Source organism: Cydia strobilella, chromosome 17, assembly GCF_947568885.1.
Source record: "Cydia strobilella chromosome 17, ilCydStro3.1, whole genome shotgun sequence".
NCBI classification, from domain to species: Eukaryota; Metazoa; Arthropoda; class Insecta; order Lepidoptera; family Tortricidae; genus Cydia; species Cydia strobilella.
Window position 1 is genome coordinate 13,475,326 of NC_086057.1, and position 21,778 is coordinate 13,497,103.

Consider the following 21,778-nt stretch of genomic DNA (forward strand, 5'->3'; position numbering starts at 1 on the left):
TTTTTAAAACATGTACGGTGGTTTATTAATTAAATGTTATTAAACATGCACATCAAAAGCCTTTGAGCTTACTGTGGGACAAGTTCGAACTGTGTAAAAAATGTCCTACCATATATATTTATTCAATTATTTTTATTGACCATTCTTGATAAAAATAAGTACCTAGCACTGACTTTTTACACACGCATGGCTAATGGTGCGTTATCCACGTGATAAACCTGTCACTTTTCAACATTTCGCGATCGAAAGACAGAGACAATGTCATTAACTGTTATCTACAGACAAGAAGAGCGATAGTTGCAGACACTATCAGGCATTGCATTTTTGGCTTCTCTTCTTTTGCGCGACGTACTCGTAATTTTGAGGCAAATACCTTCTTTATCAATAAGATTGTCATTTCTGCTGAAAATCTAAGCTATGTCACTTATCGAAAGAAATTCTTGAGAGGTTCGACTCCTCAAAGCTCTAATTCTGTCCATGAAATAGTTGCTTTGACACGTGTCTGAATCTCGATGGTTTTCAGGCCTAGGATCTTTTTTGTATCTTATATTTTTTTTATTGTATATATATATTGATTTATAAGGTATTTATGTATGGCCTTTGTTGCCTGAAAATAAACGATATTTGATTTGTGCGGAGAGAGCACCTGCATACCTACCGTACATTAAGGGAGTGACGGACGAAATTGGACGCCTATTACGCCGGAGGTTTATCATTAGGACAATTTTCCGTCCTCATGTAAAGATTAGAAATGTGCTGCGCTCTCCAAAGGACAAGGATCCGCTGGGTAACCCGGGCGTCTACGAGATACCATGCGACTGCGGTAAATCCTACATAGGAGAAACCGGACGCAACGTGTCCACTAGACTGTTAGAACACATACGGAGTGTAAAGAAGATGGAATGCAGCAACTCCGCAGTGGCAGAGCACGCCCTAGATACAGGCGCGTCGCACTATCTTCGGTTTGACAAGGCGAGATTACTGGTACGAGAAAAATGCTACGTACCACGTAAAATACGTGAAGCGATCGAGATTGGGCGGCGCCCTAATTTCAATCGGGATAGCGGCTGGGCTGTGCCGTCAGCATGGAAGCCTGTGATTCCTCAGCAGAATGCCGGTGAGTGTTGTGACAGTGTAGTGGACATAGTGAGTTCGTGCTGTGTGGCGCTACAGGTGACCCAAACCCAAACACACCACTGTGCCCGCCTACAAGGATAGCGCAAGACCTCCCCCAACCGGTTTTCTCGGCGCGCGCGCGCAGCGAGCGACGCGGCGCGCGGCAGCGGCAGTACGCAATACACGGTCGTCGTGAACGCTGCTCGCACTATTAGTGCTTGAGAAAGGAGACCTAGGCTCTCCGAAACATGTCGCGCGAGTGACTAAAACAAGTGAGTCTAAACCGTAAAATGATTTAATGATATTTGATTTGATTTATTTATTATATTAGTTTTAAAATAAAGAAATCTATCAGACAGACTTTGATCGAAGAAAGTAATGACAAATAACGAACCAGACGAATAGAGAACAAGTGACGAATACATAATGATATGAAATAGAAAATAAACGAAAATCGAATGAGAAAGCGATGCTGATACCAGCGCGATTATATAAACACCTTCATTTTAACATACAGATCTTTATAGGAGAAGTTTAGCAAAATGTCCGTAGACATATTTAATGACATTAACGGGTCTACCGTGATTAAATGTCAATATATGGGAGACATAATAACTCAAAAATGCGCGTTTTCTCAGAGATAAGACCTAGCTAGGTCGATTTTTCGCCCCCGAAAACCTCCATATAGCAAATTTCGTCGAAATCGTTAGAGCCGTTTCCGAGATCCCCGAAATATATATATAGATAGATATATACAAGAATTGCTCGTTTAAAGGTATAAGATTATTTTACGTGTAATCGTACGTTTCTGCTAGGTTGCACTAGCTGTGGTCACGGAAGACAGATCCCCGTTCTCCGAGAAAACGCCCCACCTGAGCAAGTGCAGCCTAGCAGAAACGTTGGGTTAAAGGTAAAATAATAAAATTTTATTGCGGTAAACCCGTTAATTCCATTAAATATGTGTACAAAATGAAAATATCCGTAGATCTAACGCTCGCGTAAAACGATCTAAGCATTAAGCATAGTCGAATAGATGGACATTAAATTAAAAATAACCATATTACACAAGAAATAAAACTATGAAAACGGATTATATCGCGTATATTGAATTTATAATACATCCCGACGTTTCGAACTCTTTACAGCGTTCGTGGTCAACGGGTGACTGAGGAAAAATTACAAAATGCAAAAATACCCACATACTAAAATAATGAACAATCATAGACTACAAACTTTAAGGCTGGTTGTACATGCAAAATCGGTTCATAAGGCTAGTTATACACTATAATTATTTTTCAAGTAAAGATATATATATATACGCGATAAAAATAAAACTATGCCGGCTCCAACCCTACACCACGGACCCGAGAAGATTTAATTCCCTCCTAAATTGTAGGAGGGTATCCCAATATGGGACCGGCAACAAACTCGGCGGGACACATCTTTTCAAAACATCAGAATGTCCAGCATCATCCAACACTACGGTCTCACAGTCTATGTCTCGCTTGCTCCTTTATCAGGTGGACTACAGGATCCCAAGCTGGTGGTAGAGAAAAGCCATCTTCCCTATTAAAGTTTGGATATTTCTTAATCTCAATGGCCTCGCGCAGCATTCTGGGTATGTAACGCTTCTCCTTGGCAAGAACCAGAGGCTTATCAAACTTGATTGAGTGATTGGCTTTATCCATGACATGCTCACAGACAGCAGACCTAGGTCGACGGTGCTTGACATCAGCTATGTGTTCCTTCACCCGAGTGGAAATGCTCCGTTTCGTCTGCCCGACATATGATAGGCCACACTCACAGTCCAGCCTGTACACTCCTGCAGTCTGTAGAGGGGTATTGCATTTTACAGGCCTCAGGAATTGTGACATCTTCTTCATTGGCTTGAAATATGTTTTTATAGAAGCACGCTTCAAGATGTGGCTGATCCTGTCCGTGACCCCCCTGACAAAAGGCAGAATGGCAGGCCTGCGCTCGACTGTGGGGATCTTAATGTGGGACCTCTGGTTGACCCGCGGTATCCTGAGCTCGTTTGCCTGGAGCGCGCGCCTGGCATGCTGGAGCTCCGCGGCCAGATGCTGGTCATCACATATCCTCTGGGCTCTCTGAAACAAAGATTTGCCTACTGTAACAAGTTGACTGGGATGGTGATGCGATTTGCCATTTAAGTACCTATCAGTATGAGTAGGTTTCCTATACACAGTGCGACCTAGGGTGTTATCAGGATTTCTTTTTACCAATACATCTAAGAAGGGGAGAGAACAGTCTTTTTCCAACTCCATAGTAAATTTTATTTTGCTATGGATGGAATTTAGGTGATCCAAGAAAGTTGAAACACTACTTTTTGGAAGTATAGTAAAAGTGTCATCTACGTATCTTTTAAATATCTTCGGTCGCACAGGAGCCAATGAGAGTGCCCTCTCCTCGAAGTCCTCCATAAAGATGTCAGCGACTACTGGAGACACCGGAGACCCCATGGCCACGCCGTCGACTTGAAGATAGAATTCACCATTCCATAGCAAGTAGCCAGATGTAAGGCAATGTTCCAACAGCTTAGCATATTCCTCTGACATGTTCTGCTCACATAACCTCTTCTTGACAATTTCAATGCAGTCTTTCATGAGTAACTATCGCGGTAACCGAAGACAATATCATATTACACAATTTTAAAATAAAATCCAAATTGAAATCACAACGTGTCATCCCAGTTGAACGCGGAATAAAAACAAATAATAAAAAGTAAAGGGCAGATAAGGAAAGAAAACGGTCCATTTGATAAGTACAAGTGTCGTGACAATGAGAAGACCCGGTTTCTATTCTCATCGCTTGCAGAACGCAGGCAGGTCATTCTAAAAAAATATGTCTGCGGTCTAATTGCCGCGACCCATACAAAATATATGAAGTGTCGTGGCAATTAGACGCAACCGCAGGCATCAGGTGATTTTTCACCTTAGTCATATGTTGTCTCTGAAAAATAATAATCGTATCTTTAATAGGCTGATTTTATTGACATAGAAAAACTAAATTATTTTTTCAGCAGTCATGAAATCAACTTTACGAAACTACACTGAAATCAGAAGGAGTATAGATAATCCATCACAAAGAGTAGGATTTGACTCGTTAGTAAAGTATAAGGTAGGTAAATATATTCTAAAGGTCAAGTAAACACCCGCACCTGCACCCACCTTAACAATTTCTGTTTGGCCCAGTGGTTGACTGGTCTCTACCTGGCCTCAAGGCATTAAGTCCGCCTTTTGTACTTGTTCTTGTGCAATAAAGTTTAAAATAAATAATAAATAATAAATAAACAAAGATATATAAAACAAACAAATTCACTTTATAATTATTAAATTCTGAACCCAAAATTCATCGATATCAGGTGAGGAAAGGCCCTTTACTTTCATTTACAAAATTTCGTCATTTAAAATAATCACTGCACAATCTTTTTTGTAAAAATTCAAAAAAATGCTAGATCACTTTTTACACTAGCATATCCGAGTCTAATGCTCTGTTAGCTTTGGGAACATCGTGCCTGTTTATGGCTCAGATAAGTTGGGTTCGTATGCTCGAATCCATTTTATTCCTGACATTGATATGGCCAATGTTTGAACAATTGTTTGATGAGATTACAGTTTAGCAAGTGAATGTTGTACATAAACAAGTAAAGTAAAAATAAATAAATTAGACCGCGGGCCAGGAACAGATTTCCATGACCAATCGCCTCCCGGGCGAAAACTCGTATAGTGGTTTACGGCTATGTATGATGAACCCTCATGAACGTCAGCTGCTGCTCCGTTGGTGGGGTGAGGAATGGCAGCAAATGATTTCTATAAAAACAAATTTAGTCATCGCCTCCCGCTTGATACTTTGTCAGATGATAGTTTAGATACTATTGTGAATAAACAAAATCTTCAGCCGATTGTATCACTGTGGAAAGACCGTCAGCTGGTCACATGAACATGTAAAAAAGAAAAAAAAATTCAGTCATCGGCGTCATCGCCTCCCGTTTGATACTTTGTCAGATGATAGTTTAGATGCTATTGTTAATAAAACAAGTCGTCAGCCGGTTGTATCGCGGTGGATAGACCGTGTTACGCGTTTCGGTGGCTGCCATTCCTCAACCCACCAACGTAGCGGCAGCTGACGTTCACGAGGTTTCATTAAACATAGCCGTTAACCACTATACGAGTTTTCGCCCGGGAGGCGATGACTGACGAAATTTGCGCCTGGCTCGCGGTCCAAATGATATAATAAAAAATAAAGATGTAAAAATTACACTAGAGCCAGTCCCTGGGAACTTTCTAAGTGGAAGCTTGCATAAGAACTTTCTCATGAAAGTTTCCAGAATTTGCGGAAAAATCGAGAATGTATTGCATTTTGCACATTGCTAGATCAAAATCGGCCTCCGTGTTTGGCGAGTGAAAACCAAACAGGGATAAATTTGAAGAGTAATAATTAAAGTGCCGGAAGCCAGTTCGATAATTTCCCTGAAGACATGGATAATATTGTTATGGCGAAGGCACTGCGGGACTTCTAAAATTACAGCAGTAATATTACTGAGTTTTAGTTTTATTATTGAATTAGAAACCTGTTCTTTCAAACCTATAGGTATATGAGAGCAATGGAAACGACGTTTTGTATGAAAATGTATCTACAAACTGGCACGTTTTAAGCAATTTGTGGTCGAAAATAAGGATCGGAGACGACACAGATAGTAGAGTAGGGTAAGAAGAAGAGTAGGAATCGGTACCTGGGGACTAGCTAAGTTGACAATCGTTGATAGAAACCGCCAATTGAAACTTGAATAATGTATATAAATAGTCACGTGACTTTTCGTAGCATCTGTCATCCTGATACATATTTTTTATTCGTTTGGCATTTGTCAATTACGATTGTGATCTTAGCTAGGCCCCCTGGATTCGTTAAACCATAAGATAAACGTCGCTTCGGTGAGTGAGCGAGACGGTGCTATGCACGTTTATAGCGATCCGTTCGCGCACCGAAGCGACGTGAGCTGTGCTTGCTTGTAATAATTATATTCTGATCTCAAATAAAAATTGAATGCCAACTTAATTTACCTTAAACTCTTTATCTTACAATTCCTTTTTTTTTATCAGTTATTTTTGAGATAAGTATCATAGATGTTTGAGATAAGTATGATATGTGATTGGCTTTAAGGCAAATAATTATATTTTCCTATACCAGCTCGGAAAATTTATCTTTAACTTCCAAGTACTGATGAGTAAGGTGCATCTTATCTACAAGTGTCAAAATAATTTTAATGCGTAATTTTGAGTTGATCCCTACGCTCGTGGTCCAACTTTGGAATCTTTTGCTTGCTCAGATATCATTTTAGTAAGAACAACAACTTTGCCCCCTTGTAAAATAGATATTCATATTCATATTCATATTTATTTATTGCATCCATGGTACACAGGTGTTACATATATAATAGTTTCACATGGGCCCTTAACAACTATAACTTTTAATAGGTTCATAGTTAGTCTTTAATATTTTATATTCTGTTGTTTGCTGCTTTCACATATGGCAGTACCATTCTTAGTCACCATAATTATGTGCAATACACAGTAAAAGCATGCACATTGTTAATCGTAAATTGCGATCTATCTAAACACAAACACAGCGACTCCGATTACAAAGCATTGCGACAAATCTAGTCCGTATTAGCGACATAATTACCGATTCGTGTGACTACTGTAATCGATACGCCTGCAGTCAAGCACACAGATCATTTGCGCATAAAGCTAGGCGCCACCATATAAAACCACCATTTAAAGGACGGGCCTTACGGGCACTAAGAATGGTCCTAGTTCAGTGGTGTCACTCACGAATTCGAGCAGTCTAACGCAAGTAGTGGCGATCAATCGCGCGCGTGATGCGATCTTATCAACCGATCGCATAGTGGCGTTACACTGCACGATTGGTTCGAATTCATGTGTGTTGTACTGGCACCATTCTTAGTGCCCGTAAGAGCCCTTTATATATTGTCAATGGGTTGCGTATACAGCAGCACATGTCATCTCCGGGTCGCGGGTGAAGCTCGAATGAACTGGAGACATGGTGAAGGTATGTCGTATTAATGTTAATTACACATATAAACAAACATTGAAACAAAAAATAGGTCAATGTGGTAATCCGGCAAATTGTTTGATTGGGAAGACCGTCATATGCACTCTTGTATTTGTTTGTATACGTACATCACTCAGACACAGTCAGAAAAGCTTCGCTTCTTCTGCTCTACCGACCTTCTTTAGGTGGAGTTTGTAGACAAACGCAATGGTTAGAAGCGACGGAAGAGCATGTAGACTGTTTGTACCTGATAGACGTCTTCACCACATAGACTTTACTTGATAGGTATTTTACACTTAACAACCTAAGATGTGTCACCTCGCATTCGTTATAAACGTTTCATGAAACGGAGTCCATGGTTGGTGGTCTGCGGTCGAGTATAAAGGAATTTGTGCTTGCCGTAGGTAACTTAGTTAGCAAGTAACATTAACAGGTATTGTCGGCCTTTTCTGCCGTGGTTTTATCCTTTTAAAGGCTGATCTGGTGAATAAAGCTATTGTTTAACCTCGATGTACATTCCGTTTCAACCTATTTCATTGTTTGTTCAGACGAAATTCATCTTAATTAAATTACCACGATTTTTTTATGATGGGATAATAATTACGAGGATAATTCAATATTTAAATAAACATGATCTTCGCTCATTATTTTATTTAAAACGGGACGCAAACCATCGGATCTAGAGACTGCTACCGTGTCGGAAATGTGACAACCCAATACTTCGATGTATATCTTTGCGGTGCTCGACCGTATCGCGTGATTCATCTCTGGCAGTCGGAAAGACGCCAAAGGTATCCTCAAACGCTACGTTAACTAAACTAGCCACTCGTCTGCTTTTTCTAGTCAAGCAAGTGGCTATTTAGATGTCAGAATTGCCAAGGAATGCATTAACCTCTGATTTGTGTATGATAGGGAACCTGACCTAATTTTTAGTCATCTTTTTTGCATTTACATCGCAAACGATTTTGCTCTATACTATAACTTCAAATTTTAAAATGGATAAACCGTCTTTAAAATAATCTTGTACTAATCTCACTGAAGTGCAGTCCCACCGCGACTTCAGTAATGGCTGAGAGCGAATTCGAAATTGAAATTCTTGAATTTCCAAACACCAGAATTGAATTTGAAATAGCAAAGAAAGTTATTTCAAGTTTAAGTTTACAGTTTACTCGGGGGAGCGCGAGATTTATTCGGTAAACTGAAGTTAGGTTCACTTTCTTTGTGTCACACTGTTACTAGTGGTGGTGGAAGTCACAAGTGCTTGAACATTGAAAAAATAATAAGTCGAACTTGTTGAGTAATTCAAAAAATAATTAAACTGAAGTGATAAAGAAGTAAATTGATATCCTAAAATCGATTCAGTGACAGATAACATATAGATCGCAAGTCCAATTTTTGTGTAATTAATGAAATACACGTATGTTTCAATAAGCTGTCTATTGGTAACGAAAAAGCTAAAATAAAATTGAAAAATATGATTTCAACAGCCTCAGCCAAACTTAAACAAAACAATTGCAACATGGTGTTTCAACATACCTCACCTTTTTCGGATGCTTACGCTTTATTGCATTTTTAATTTACAAAACATGGACTTTATTTACTTAAAACCGTTGATAATTCCAAATATACGATAAATAAAAACACTGCCAGAATGCTTCAAACATATATCGAAATAATTTTTAAGAAAAAAAAACCGACTTCAATGGGGGATGCCGCTGAAAGTTTACTTATTGTTGATGGTGCACTCTTAGATTCCAGACAACGAAATGAAATAGACAGCATATTTTGCGTAATTATCCTAATCCATCTTTTGACTAATTTTGCCTAATTGCCTAATTATTATAATATTGCCTAATAATGTAGAAAAGGAGGTAAAACCACCCACTTTTCTAGTAGCATTTCGTTTTTGTAAGGGTCGCAGTTCTAACCTAACCTAACCTACTTTTCTGATAGCATTTCGTTTCTGTAAGGGTCACAGTTCTAACCTAACCTAACCCACTTTTCTAGTAGCATTTCCGGGTCCGGGTCTGGGTCCGGATCCGAGTCCGTGTCCGGCTGTCCGGGTCCAAGTTTGGGTCAGAGTTCGGTCCGGGTCCGGATCCGAGTTGGGGTCCATGTCCAGACCCGGGTCCGGGTCCGAGTCCGGGTCCAAGTTTGGGTCTGGGTCCATAAGGAAGAGAACAAATCGCCAAACGTGAACTATGTGTCATTGAAGAGTTCCATTCTGATCATCATCAGCAGTTCCACTTAATCAAATGTCACTTTTTTAAATGTAAATGCTGGATTTGTTGATGAAAATACAAAAATCACAATATGTATGCATTTCACATTTGAGGAGTTCCCTCGGTTCCTCATGGGTCTCATCATCAGAACTCGAGCTTGACAAAAATATGCCTTAAAAACTGAAGTTGCTTAACAAACATAAAGAAGAGGACAAATCGCCAAACGTAAACTATGCGCCATTAAAGAGTTCCATTCTGATCATCATCAGCAGTTCCACTTCATCAAATGTCACTTTTTAAAATGGAAATGCTGGATTTGTTGATAAAAATACAAAAATCACTATATGTATGCCTTTCACATTTGAGGAGTTCCCTCGATTCCTCATGGATCCCATCATCAGAACTCGAGCTTGACAAAAATGTTTCTTGAAAACCTAACTTGCTTAATAAACATAACGAAGAGGACAAATCGCCAAACGAGAACTATGCGTCATTGAAGAGTTCCGTTCTGATCATCATCAGCAGTTCCACTTCATAAAATGACACTTTTTTAAATGTAAGTGCTTGATTTGTTGATAAAAATACTAAAATCACTATATGTAAGCCTTTAACATTTGAGGAGTTCCCTCGATTCCTCATGGATCCTATCATCAGAACTGCGTTTTGACAAAAACGGGACCAATCTGTATGTATATACTTACAATCAAAAAAAGAATTTTCAAAATCGGTCCAGAAATGACGGAGTTATGGAGTAACAAACATTTAAAAAAAAAAAAACAACCGAATTGATAACCTCCTCCTTTTGAAATCTTGTAGTTGGTTAAAAATGCCAAAACTGATAAAGAAATGGCCTTAACAAAATGTTGAGAAACTTTAAGCAATATTTTAGCTCTAAGCGCTGTAAAATCTCAACTGCTCATCTGAGGCCTAAACCTTGTATGATGAATTAATTTTTAACAAGCAGAAACGTCTGCGATCGATGCTATTAAGCTTAGAATAAATTTAAAAATCCAGAGGCCGTGAGTTCAAGTCTCACCCAAGGCAGTAATTTTTTCATTTTTAAATTCATGTATGATGAAGTTGGTTAGAATGAAAAATGGAGCATATTTTTCTTGGAAGTCATACTTATAGCGTGTATAGTTTGCGAGATATGGACGCTGTATCAACTTATCTTTGTGTTAACCTCCCTCGGTCTCCCCTACTTGTACTTTATTGTATTGTATCTAATACAATACCCACAAGTCGAATTTGCTTCAACTCTCAAACAATCGTTACAAAATGTTACAATTCACTTTAAAATTTATCAAAGCCAGCACAGCCATTCAAGCAAACGAGATCGTACTTTTCAACCGTTAAGAACTCTACACTTGAGCCACTGTTGAACCGAGAAACAGTTTAAATTGCTTTTTCAGACTGCGTTATTCCTCGGTACAGCCAACAAGAGTTTTCTCGAGATAATAGTCAAGATCAGACTCTTTGTTTTGTATAGGAATTGTGCGTTAATAACATGAAGATGTTTTTTGCTGGAAATAAAAGGTTTAATATTAAATTCTTGCCTCGAGAGCACTAAACGTTATGTGCTGGACATTTTGTATTTCTCCTTATTAAGGAAATATTTTTCAATAATAAAGAGAAATCAAATACCAGACAAAGATTTCAAAAGTAAAGATAGCCCGTTTAGCGAACATAATAATATTTTGCAAACGCGATTTTTGCACCAACGAACTGACCCACCTCGTAGAGCCCGTCTGTGTGAAGTAATATAATTAAGTGTCCCAAATAATATTTCTTCAACATACTACTACTGTCCTTAGATTAGGATGAATCTCTTCTTTTTCTTCAGTCGTTTCCTCAATGCTGAGGATCGTGACATCATGCCCTTCTGTTGAAGACAAGGTTCCTCGATAGGCTTCTGTTCCTCTCCAAGCGCATGGCCTCGTTCTGTTTCAATTTCATAGGTGCAGTAATTTGGATGGTCGCACGTTAGCATTGGGCATCTTTTAACTTTAGTCGACAAAAGAAGAAGAAATAATAAATAAGACCAATTTCGCTAACTCGGCTGTCCAAGTACCTAACTAAAACTGGCAGTTAAGAAAATCTTTATACTAAAAGAATTTAAAATGGCATTCAGGAAGGAGGTCAGGTTCGGGGCGGGCAAAAAGCACTGATGCTGCTATTGCAGTAGGTACCTTATCGACCATTTTATTTTAGGCAATACCAGTGTAAGTCTGACTTTCAGATCCGTAACAACCAGCAACCAGGCATAAAGGTCACATTCGAATGGCAACAGCAGCAGCGTTACTGCTGCAGCTTCGACGCGGGCGGTGTTTCGATATATTTGATAATTATTTTGCCAACGAGATTAACACTGACACCACTCGCGTCAACGCCGCAGTCGTCATCCAAATTTCATTTCTATAATAGCGGGAGAATCAGTCTTTCTGGTGTTTAGTCATCATAGAAAAAAAACTAATCAACACCGGAGTACCACAAGGCAGCTTCTTACTCACTTCTTAGGACCCCTTTTGTTTCTCCTGTATATAATAAATAAGCCATGTTAAGGCAACACTTGTACCTACTCATCGTTGACCATATATCACTAGCAGATGCGTTCTTGAGTAAGGATCTGGACTCAGAAGGGTGTTTTAGCAAACTTAGCTTGAAACTGATACATTTGCTGGTAGTCGCTAGATTAGATAAGCAAAGTGTAGCATTAAAGACGACTTACGCCAGAACGATCCGGGCCGAAGCTTCGCTTTCTGCGACGGGTGATCGGTGATCACGTGATGCTTTCTATAGAAAACGAAGTGTCGGCCGCCCCGGCCCGGATCCGGACCGTTCTGTTCTGAGTCATCCTTTATGGAGCACCATAATCGCCTACGTTCAGCAGATTTTAACTTTTGGCAAGCGAGGCCAACTTATTCTGGTCTACTTGGTCTATTTAAGCGACACGCTCATGAACGATGTGAATGAGATCGCCAGGTGCGGTGTGGCGTACTCGGCACAAATTTCTTACGAGACGACATAGAAAACTCGGCCGCTACCATTGGATATGGAATTGCTTATTTTATACAGCCTTTTCATTTAATGATATACTGTTCTGGTAATTAGTAGGATTCGATTAAGTCATTTTGTCATATGTAGGTACATGATGTTAATTAAGAACTTAATGGCCGTGTTAGACTGGGATTATTTTACAAGTAGGTATTGATATTTTATAGTTTTCTTTGTACGGTGCGTCAACACTAAATCATTTGTGATGGCCAAAATATTTAAAAATATCTTTGATACGCAACAAATATGTGTTGCATGACATTAAGTATAGCCACGTTGAATTGGCGGTATTTATTTAACGCTGACGTTGGTACTTATGTTGCAAGTGGACAGTAAAAACTTACATTCAGAGCCACAAGTGCTTTAAGATTCCGGGGTTATAAAGCACTTTTAAATTAAGAGCGGATTATTTTTCCTTGGCTTACCTTAGTAGGGTTTCCCGTGCACTTGAAACTTAATGTTTGTAAGTACCGCGACTGTTTATTTTCTTTCCTCGCTGAAAGAGCTCGGATATGCGGTAGACGTTGCTCTGTAATAGTTTATATTTGTTTCTGTTACGTCTGTTAGATGTTTGAAGTAGTATCACGTAAGACCGTGACTTGCTAATGCATTTACTTAACTAATGTCTTCATGTTTCTGGGTTTTGTTACTTTTCTTTCCTTACAAGGAAGCAAATGTTCGCCAGTAATTAGATAGGTATTCTTTACTCCTACCAAGTGGATGCAGGTAGCAATTTACTGCAATAGCAACTACTACAAAGCGAGATGTATTCCATAAAAGGCTCTTTGACTTGAGAGCAAAATGAGACGCTCTGGAAATATCTTCATTAGCTAAATGTGTACATACAATATTTAAAGAATAACATTACAATCCATTGATGACATATAATAAATGTTGTGAGTGAGATACAAATGCGGAGATCATGTCAAAATATGTAAATATTGAATGCCGGCTCTCTGTGTCTGTTTGTCTAATCATAATCATAATCATTTATTTAATTCCAGACAACAATGGTCCACAATAATACAAATTAAAAATTACAATTAAATTAAAATTGGTTATAAATTAAATTAAAACAGGTTATCAATTAAATTAAAATTACATAAATTAAAAAATTACACTAAATTATAAACAATCATTTACTTTTTGTCTAAGAAGCGGCATATTCGACATTCTACAGTTTCGATAATTCCTAAGTTAGTACAAAAAGTTGTTCATCATTATCGAGTGTAACTAGAAAAGTGCGAATGCAATTAATGAAAATGCAATCGGGTTTGTTAGGTTTTGAGTGGCTCGTTTTAACATTTCGGAAGAAAAGAAAATCGGTCCGTTCTGGCAATACTTATTTGATGGACTTGGTATTGATAGCATCTCACTGGTCTGTTTTATCTGCTTCCGCTAATACACTAACGATTATAATGTATAGAAGCCTGATTCAGAGTGTGTTAGTGTGTTTAATACAAGCGGTCAGAGAATTCATCACTTTCCAGTTGTCGAATTGGAGCCCAACTATAACTGAATATGTTGATTATTCTTCAGTCTCAATTAAACATAATCCATACGAGGGTTACAGGACAATTTATTTAACGAAAAATTAATAAATATGAATACCTTAATTCGTGCTCAATGGCGTGCTATAGGAGAGGCCTATGTCCAGCAGTGGACGAAAGTAGGCTGATGATGATGATGATGATGATGATGAATACCTTGCAAAAAGCTGTGCAACTTGAATTTCAACATTAAGTGATAGTTGGACTAATAAAAACGCTAGCGCAGCTCGGATCTTGCCACGGACTTTCCCGATTAAGCCGCAAACCACAATCACTCCATCGACGACCGTCTGACCATTTAATTGGTGGTTTATCGATCCGGAATCTGGCCAAAATTACTCGAATCCAGATTATTGTAGCGTGTGATTGAGTGACGAGAATTTTGCATAATGCAATTAATAAAAATGCAATGTGGTTGGTTAATATTTGAGCTTCGTTTTAACAACTTGGGTGAACTTTTTTTTTTTTTTTTTCTTATTATAAACTGATCGGCGATTGGCCCTAGTCACACCTGATGGAAAGTGAAGACAGGGCTAGATGGAGCTCACCGGTTCAGTAACAGCCTATTCACTCTTGTTTTAAAGAGACCGAGGTCATATTGATCAGGGAATACAGATGGCGGGAGCGCATTCCATTCCTTAGCCGTCCGTACCAAAAAGGAACTGTGTCAAAGATATTGACCCATTCTTGATTGATCAGATAATGGTATTAGATTGGATTGGAAACTGGTCGCAAAATCAAGTTCACAATGCACTGATAATCAAGATTAAAATTTAATTAAATTAAGGTTTCAATCGGATATCAGAACATCGGTGCTGTTTCAGTGTTACCACTGCAGTCAGATCTGTCTGGTACCTAAATGTGTCTGGCGAACAAATCTGTCAATATATGGCGGAGTTAGGCACAATTGTGTCTGCGAACAGATTTCCGGTGGACACATCACTGCTTGATTCCCGCCATACATCGACATAATTCTTCGCCAGACACATCTGCCCTAAATAATCGCAAAATGCTGTCTATTATGAATTCAACATATACCTTTAGTATAAGACCATTAAAAACAGTCACAAAGATCGGATCTTGCCACAGACTTACACTATATAAATAATGTTTTTTTGTTTGTATGTTTTGTACATTTATTTGAGCTTGTATTGTGCTTGTAGTTATCGCTCCCTTTGATGTCAGTCGCATATGAGTTTTTAGTCGTCCATTAAAGTAACAAACCTTTTTTAAACTCATATTAAATCACATTTAGAAACGGGTCTATCGCGAATTTATTTTGTTACCTTTATTTACCGACGTTTCGACACAGGTTTCACTGGTCGTGGTCGCGGCTAACTGACGTCCCAGCAAAATGTCAAAACAGAGATTTGTGTGACTACCCCACGAAAAGTGCATTTAAAGTTCGAGGTAGACATCACATTTTTAAACCACCCACTACACATAAAAGTTAATTATTGTCAATAGTCCGACACACAACACTCACAACATCCGCGCACACATCCTTTCCTACACACATCCTTTTTTAAACTTTCACGATTTTTACTCATTATTATTTACAACGACGGGACTTAATCGCGTAAAATAAGTTTTAAATTTACCTCCGACGTTTCGAGGACGGCGTTGTCCCCGTGGTAAATTTAAAACTTATTTTACGCGATTAAGTCCCGTCGTTGTAAATAATAATGAACAAACCTTTTGTCTCCTTCGAACCAAGTTACGAGTTTTGCAACTTTAGGTATTATCTATCGGATAAGTCACGTACCTATTCCTTATCTCCTTTGAAAGATTTGCGAGTTTAACCGACGTAGTGTAAGAAAACTTTATTTGGTCGGATTGTATTAAACGGTAGCGGCTCGGATTTAGCACGTTGTAACCTGAATCTAACGTTATCCTGCAGTTTCTCGAGTTTTTACTGGTCAACGGTGGATGGATTCGGAAGGGTTATTTTCCGCAAAGCGGTTTAGAGTGAAAAGCCAAACAAACAGATTAAAAGATAGAAATATACCTGTTGACTATGATTGCAAGTATTGCAACATAAAACAAAAAAATCCCGATATATATTTTTAAGTAGCCCGAGATTTTAATCATTAGGTATTTGGTGTAGGTGGGTGGACCTGTTTATTTTAATGAAAAGCAACTGCCATTTGCTTTATCAATCCTGGGAAGGAACTAGGCCTTATTATGATTCGTCTGGTTTCCTTGTTGTTTTGTTATTCAGCTAAGAGTAACCTTCACAGGTACTCCAGTTTCGAATCAGCATTTTATATACCAGTGCTCTGGAACTGTCTGGAAGTAAAACCAACGGCCATCGGTTTGATTGCCCACCGAACCACTCTTATATATACAACTTCCTTGTACATTTTTATTTATTTATGATGCTTGTGGATGTTTACTTATTTAGTCTCAAGGACGAGGCGCCACAACAACCCGCTATATTTAATTTATGGATTTTGTCGTTTTGAAAAATGATATTTGTGGATTGCTCTGAATATATGGGCTTACTCAAATGTGTGGTCAAAATTATTTCATTTCATTTATTTATTGCATTCCATAAGTTATTACAGATGTTATCTTAAACTAAATTGTTACAACATGGACCCTGAATAGGATATAGCAAAAATACCTTAATAGCGAAATACTTAAAATAACCTTATTACTAACCTTAATATCTAAATTTACTACGTATACTTTCAAAGTAATTTAAATACATTACAAGTCATTAGCTTTGCAATCACAGCATAAAAAGCAGCCGCCTGAATCTTCATTTAACAATGCTTATTCAAAAATTCAATAAGATTCATAAACAAGTTTGTACCTAAACGTGAATAAACGCGGACGTAAACCGCAGTCGACGGATCCACAGCAGTTTTAAATTTAAGCCCGGCTCATCCGCGCGGGCGGATTACAACCGGGACGGAGCGAATCGGATTTTTTACATTGTTTAATGTTTTATTGCTGCGTGTATATTTTGCGACATTTTATGTGTACATGGTAAGCAAATTGATGTTGACTGGGTTGATTTTAGGAAGGTTAACTTTTGATCAAATTGCAGGTTTAAAAGTTTTTTAACATGTAATATTTGGCTAGTATATAGGTAGGTATTAATTACATCGCTCGGCTCGGACACAGTCAGAAAGTAAGAGCTATATTCCTTCTTCTCTGCCGACTTCTGTAAGTGGAGTATGTGTACAAACACAGGAGTTACAAGCGACGAAATAGCTTGTAGAGGGCTTGCCTGGTAGACGATCTTCTCCACATTGGCCTTAGATTGGGGTTAGAGAACGCAAAAAACATGTTTTGGAATATTTTTTCTTTAAATACTAAAATAGTTAAAGCAGAAGTTGACGTTGCACTGGCTACGGGCACATTGCAATTTTTTAATGGATTTATCGTCTTGTGGGTTTTGGCAGGAGGGATTTTGCCAATGACGACGTTTTATGACGTACAACGCACGAAGAGAATGTTCAGTGAATATTGCAATTACATAAAAGTTTGTTTCCATTTTGTTTAATTGGAAACTTGCATTTGAATTTCTGATGCTGATTAATGAAAATTGCCGACTTACGTATTCTGATTAAAAAATCCTTATCAAATTCATAATCAGTGATTATAATCAGAATATGCCTTTAGGTGAAGTGGAAAATTAATATGACATAGATTGAGTTGCACATTGTGGAAATGTATTTGAGCTTAGCTCGTAATTGGATAGATTTCAAAGATACCCTCAGACACTTCTAATGATAGTTTCAATAAATTTAATTTAGGTTATGTTCATAATGATATAAAATCCCATTTTCATGATACTAATCCTTTTTTAATGATACTTATAATGATTGTTATAAAAATTCTAGGTTCACGGGCATAGCTATTTGTACTTAATGATAATGACCAACCTGTATCGCTGAAATTAGTTAAATTAAAAGCAGGCATTTTGGACGCATGCATGCGTAAAGAACGGTAATATATAAAGCGTAGTTTGCGCGGTAAAAAAGACAGTGCGGGATACTTAAAATGCGTTTCAAGAATAAGTAGCCTTTAATTATTTTTGCTATTCAGTGACTATAATCACAAGATGCTGCCAGTGCTGCTAGTCGTCGTTTATGTTACATTGGCTCCCGCCAAAAAACTGGTCAGTACATACATACAACATACGTAACAATGATAAGTAAATTATAGCTGCAACACAACTAAATAAAACATCTAAGACTTCATCTCAAAATTACTTAACATAATCTAATGTATAAAAACAGCCCCCACGTAAGATCTATTAAAATATATAATAAATTACCCCACAGTATTACCGACTGAGATTAAAGATAGCGTATTCAAGCAAAACCTTGTAAGCCTACTGACAAAAAAATGCTATTATAGTATAGATGAATTCCTTAATGACAAAGATTAAAATTGACTAGACATTCAATTAGATGTGACAAGTATGTACTATTTTAATTAATGAGAATAAGTTTAAATGTATGTAATTAAATTGTATAATACCATAATTCATTAAACTTTAGTATTAATGACATAAGATGTACAAATATAACATAAGTATAGAAATAAGTCATTGTAATGCCCTCGCAGGGTAGCATGTATTCTGATGCATCACTATACTGTACATGTATACAATAAATAAATACAAACAAATACAAGTAATCAATTTACAGTATTGTTGGTACTACTTGGAGTATCCTAGGTCGAAAAACTGATCGAATCCGAAACGCGGAACTGCGCTCCAGAACTCGAATTGTAGATGGGGGTGTCAAGACTGCTAAGCTTAATAAAACATCCAAGCCGTGATCTCAAAATTACCAAATATAATCTAATCAGTTTATATAATTTCTGATACTACTTGCAGTAAGGTATATCCGGATAAGATCGGATGGAGGGTAAGATCGTATGATCGCAATTATTACCAAAAGAGTAGTTATTTTACATCACTAGCAAGTAGCATGTCACGTTCATGTGTGACGCCATTTCATCCCGCCCCTCTTGCCACATTTTAGTAACCGCTCAGTCGTGCGTTTAAAAAAAGTTTTAAGAGATCCGGTCTTCAACCTATAATTTTAAACCAGTTTTTTGGTTAGGGTTTGGTCTATTATGATAATGGGAATCAAATAATGGGAAGTTTAGGTATACGACGGCATGGCTTGTTTATTTAAAGTTGCCATATAACACAGTAACTTTATACATTTGCGTTTGCGTCAAATCCGATAGTTCTGATATTTTGCTGACTTGTTTATAATGTTGGCTCCATGAATAATCCAAGTTTGCGACTTCGAGCGCCGGACGCAACTTTGTCAAAAATCGAAAACAAAATCGCGAAAATGTCGGGTTTTTTTAGATTTGGGCTATTATAACCCTAAAGAACTAGTTTTTGATTGTATCCTCTTAATACGTTTGTAAAGTAGACTAAATTTGCTACAATACGAGACTAGAATTATCTCTGTAGATCTTATAGTTTCCGAGCTAAAGCCTTTCAAAATTTATAATTTTTTGAAATTGAATTCGTAGACTATGTCAGTGCAGTGAGTATGCACTTTTATCTCAGGCGATGCCGCTTGGTACGTTCGATTTTTTTTTCGAATTTATAATTATTATAAAAGTTAGGAGCATTTAAAAATTTGTATGAAATCTGCTTTTCGCTCCTAATATTTACAATAATCAAAAATAGAAAAAGTCAACGTAGGCGCATTAAGGCGGTTAATATACATCAAACATGTAATATATTGACATTATGTAGCTTGTGGCGAGCTGTTGGGGAGTAACGACCCCACGGACTCGAGTGCTCCCGAGAGTCGGTCAGGGTCTCCGTCTCCGGCGTGTCTTCGTCGGTCGGAGTGGACCCCAAGGGGACCCGCAGGACTCTCAGCTCTGGCTTGCCTTCATTGGCTGTCCAGAGAGGAGTCGCTAGAGCTATATGCTCCAGGGGTGGAAGTGAAAGATGCATAAGACGCGAGTTGGTAACAGCCACTGGGTATAAATAGAAAGCGGCGCACACCTCTCGACACCCCTGAGCCGCTCACACCGGTGTTGCTCCTGGTCGTCTTCACGACGGCAGTTTCAGGGGCCCATCTAGTCAGCGGCGAGTCACCGCCTGCCTCGATAACGTGTACAACATTGTTATGGCAGGTGTCCGGACCTCCCAGGAATAGCCCAATCTTTTGACCAGCCAAACTTCAACACCATAACCGGCACTCTTTTCCACTGTAGCCCCTACGCCTGTTGGAACCGATTTACGGGTATCTATTTGTACCCGTGAATGGGTTCTAGCAGGTGTATTACATAACAGCAAACTTCTCCAAAGGGTGTATCTGTATCCCCACGCACGCCTATACCGGGATGTATATACCCGTTAGTTTATATGAGATATAAATAATAATAAATAATTTCTTTATTCAGATACGGTGTTCCAAATTTGTTAGTTTGTTACTTCAAAGCTAGGTTATTTATACTAAAACTATTTTTATTACATACTACCTTAATTTAAAAAATATATATCCGCTGAATGGGGGTTTATAAGTGAGGACATCCAATGTCTTTGTAAAAGACTGTCTGGCCTGTCCGCTAACATATTGAGTATGCTGTTGGCATTCCCCTGTATTCTGATTCTGATGGACATGATCTTTTTACGCATAATGGCGTGGAAGTCCTCTACGTGTGCGTGTGTTAATGTTTCAGAATACGTGTGTTAGGTATATGTATGTTTGAGTACCAGGATAAATATCGAATACCCGGTATTCAAGAAAAAAATATTTTTCTACCCGGTTGTAACCACTCTATATTATGTCCTCTTGCGTAGAATAGGTATTTTAGCTCACCCAATTCCGATCACTGCTGATAATATAATAAGTTGATTATTAAAAACACATTCATTAATACACTTTTAGCGCCACTTGCACCATTCCAGTGGTGGGGTTAGTGGGAAGGTGCAAATGGTGCTAAGACATATTCCTGCATTCCCATACCCACATACCTACTCTAATATTCTAAGACATACAATAGGTAACAATGTAGGATCCGGTCTTACACCCTTTACCAAGAAAACTTTGAGAAACACAAAATCTCAATTTGTTGCCAAGGGTAAGATCGGATTAAAAAACGACAAAAAAAATTTAGTTAGTTCGCGCCATAATTTTAAGAAAATAAACTTTATTCTCATAAAATATTTTTATTGACAGAAAAGCGGACGTTTTTAACGTATGCAACATAATCTCCTTGCTTTAGAGTTGGAAGTAGCTATTAGTCCGATCTTAGTCCGAGAAGATATCCCGATTTGGTGTCATAACAAAAATGTAATTCAACTTAGAGTGTGGATTATTCCTTAACTATTTTATTAAGCTAAGCATTAAGTAAATTAGCAATAAAAGCTGGTTATCTTTTTTATCATATGCATTAAACATTTGCAGGTAAAAGTTAGTGATAATTGCGTAACTTTTTTTTGTGACGTCCTTCCAACTCGTCGAGAAATAGTCCGGTCTTACCCGGGTATACCTTACTAGGTCGAAAAATTGATCAAATCCGAAACACGGACCTGCGCTCCAAAACTCGAATTGTAGATGAGGGTGTTAAGACTGCCAAGCTTAAGTAGGACTGGGCTGAGTATGCCGCATGTGCCCGGAAAGTTAGGTCAACTGACCCACGCGACACCACATATTGCCGATCAAGAATGAAATGGCGGGAGGATTTGGACGCATTCTACAGAATGATGGGAAATGACAAGTGACAGGGTCGGAACGAGAA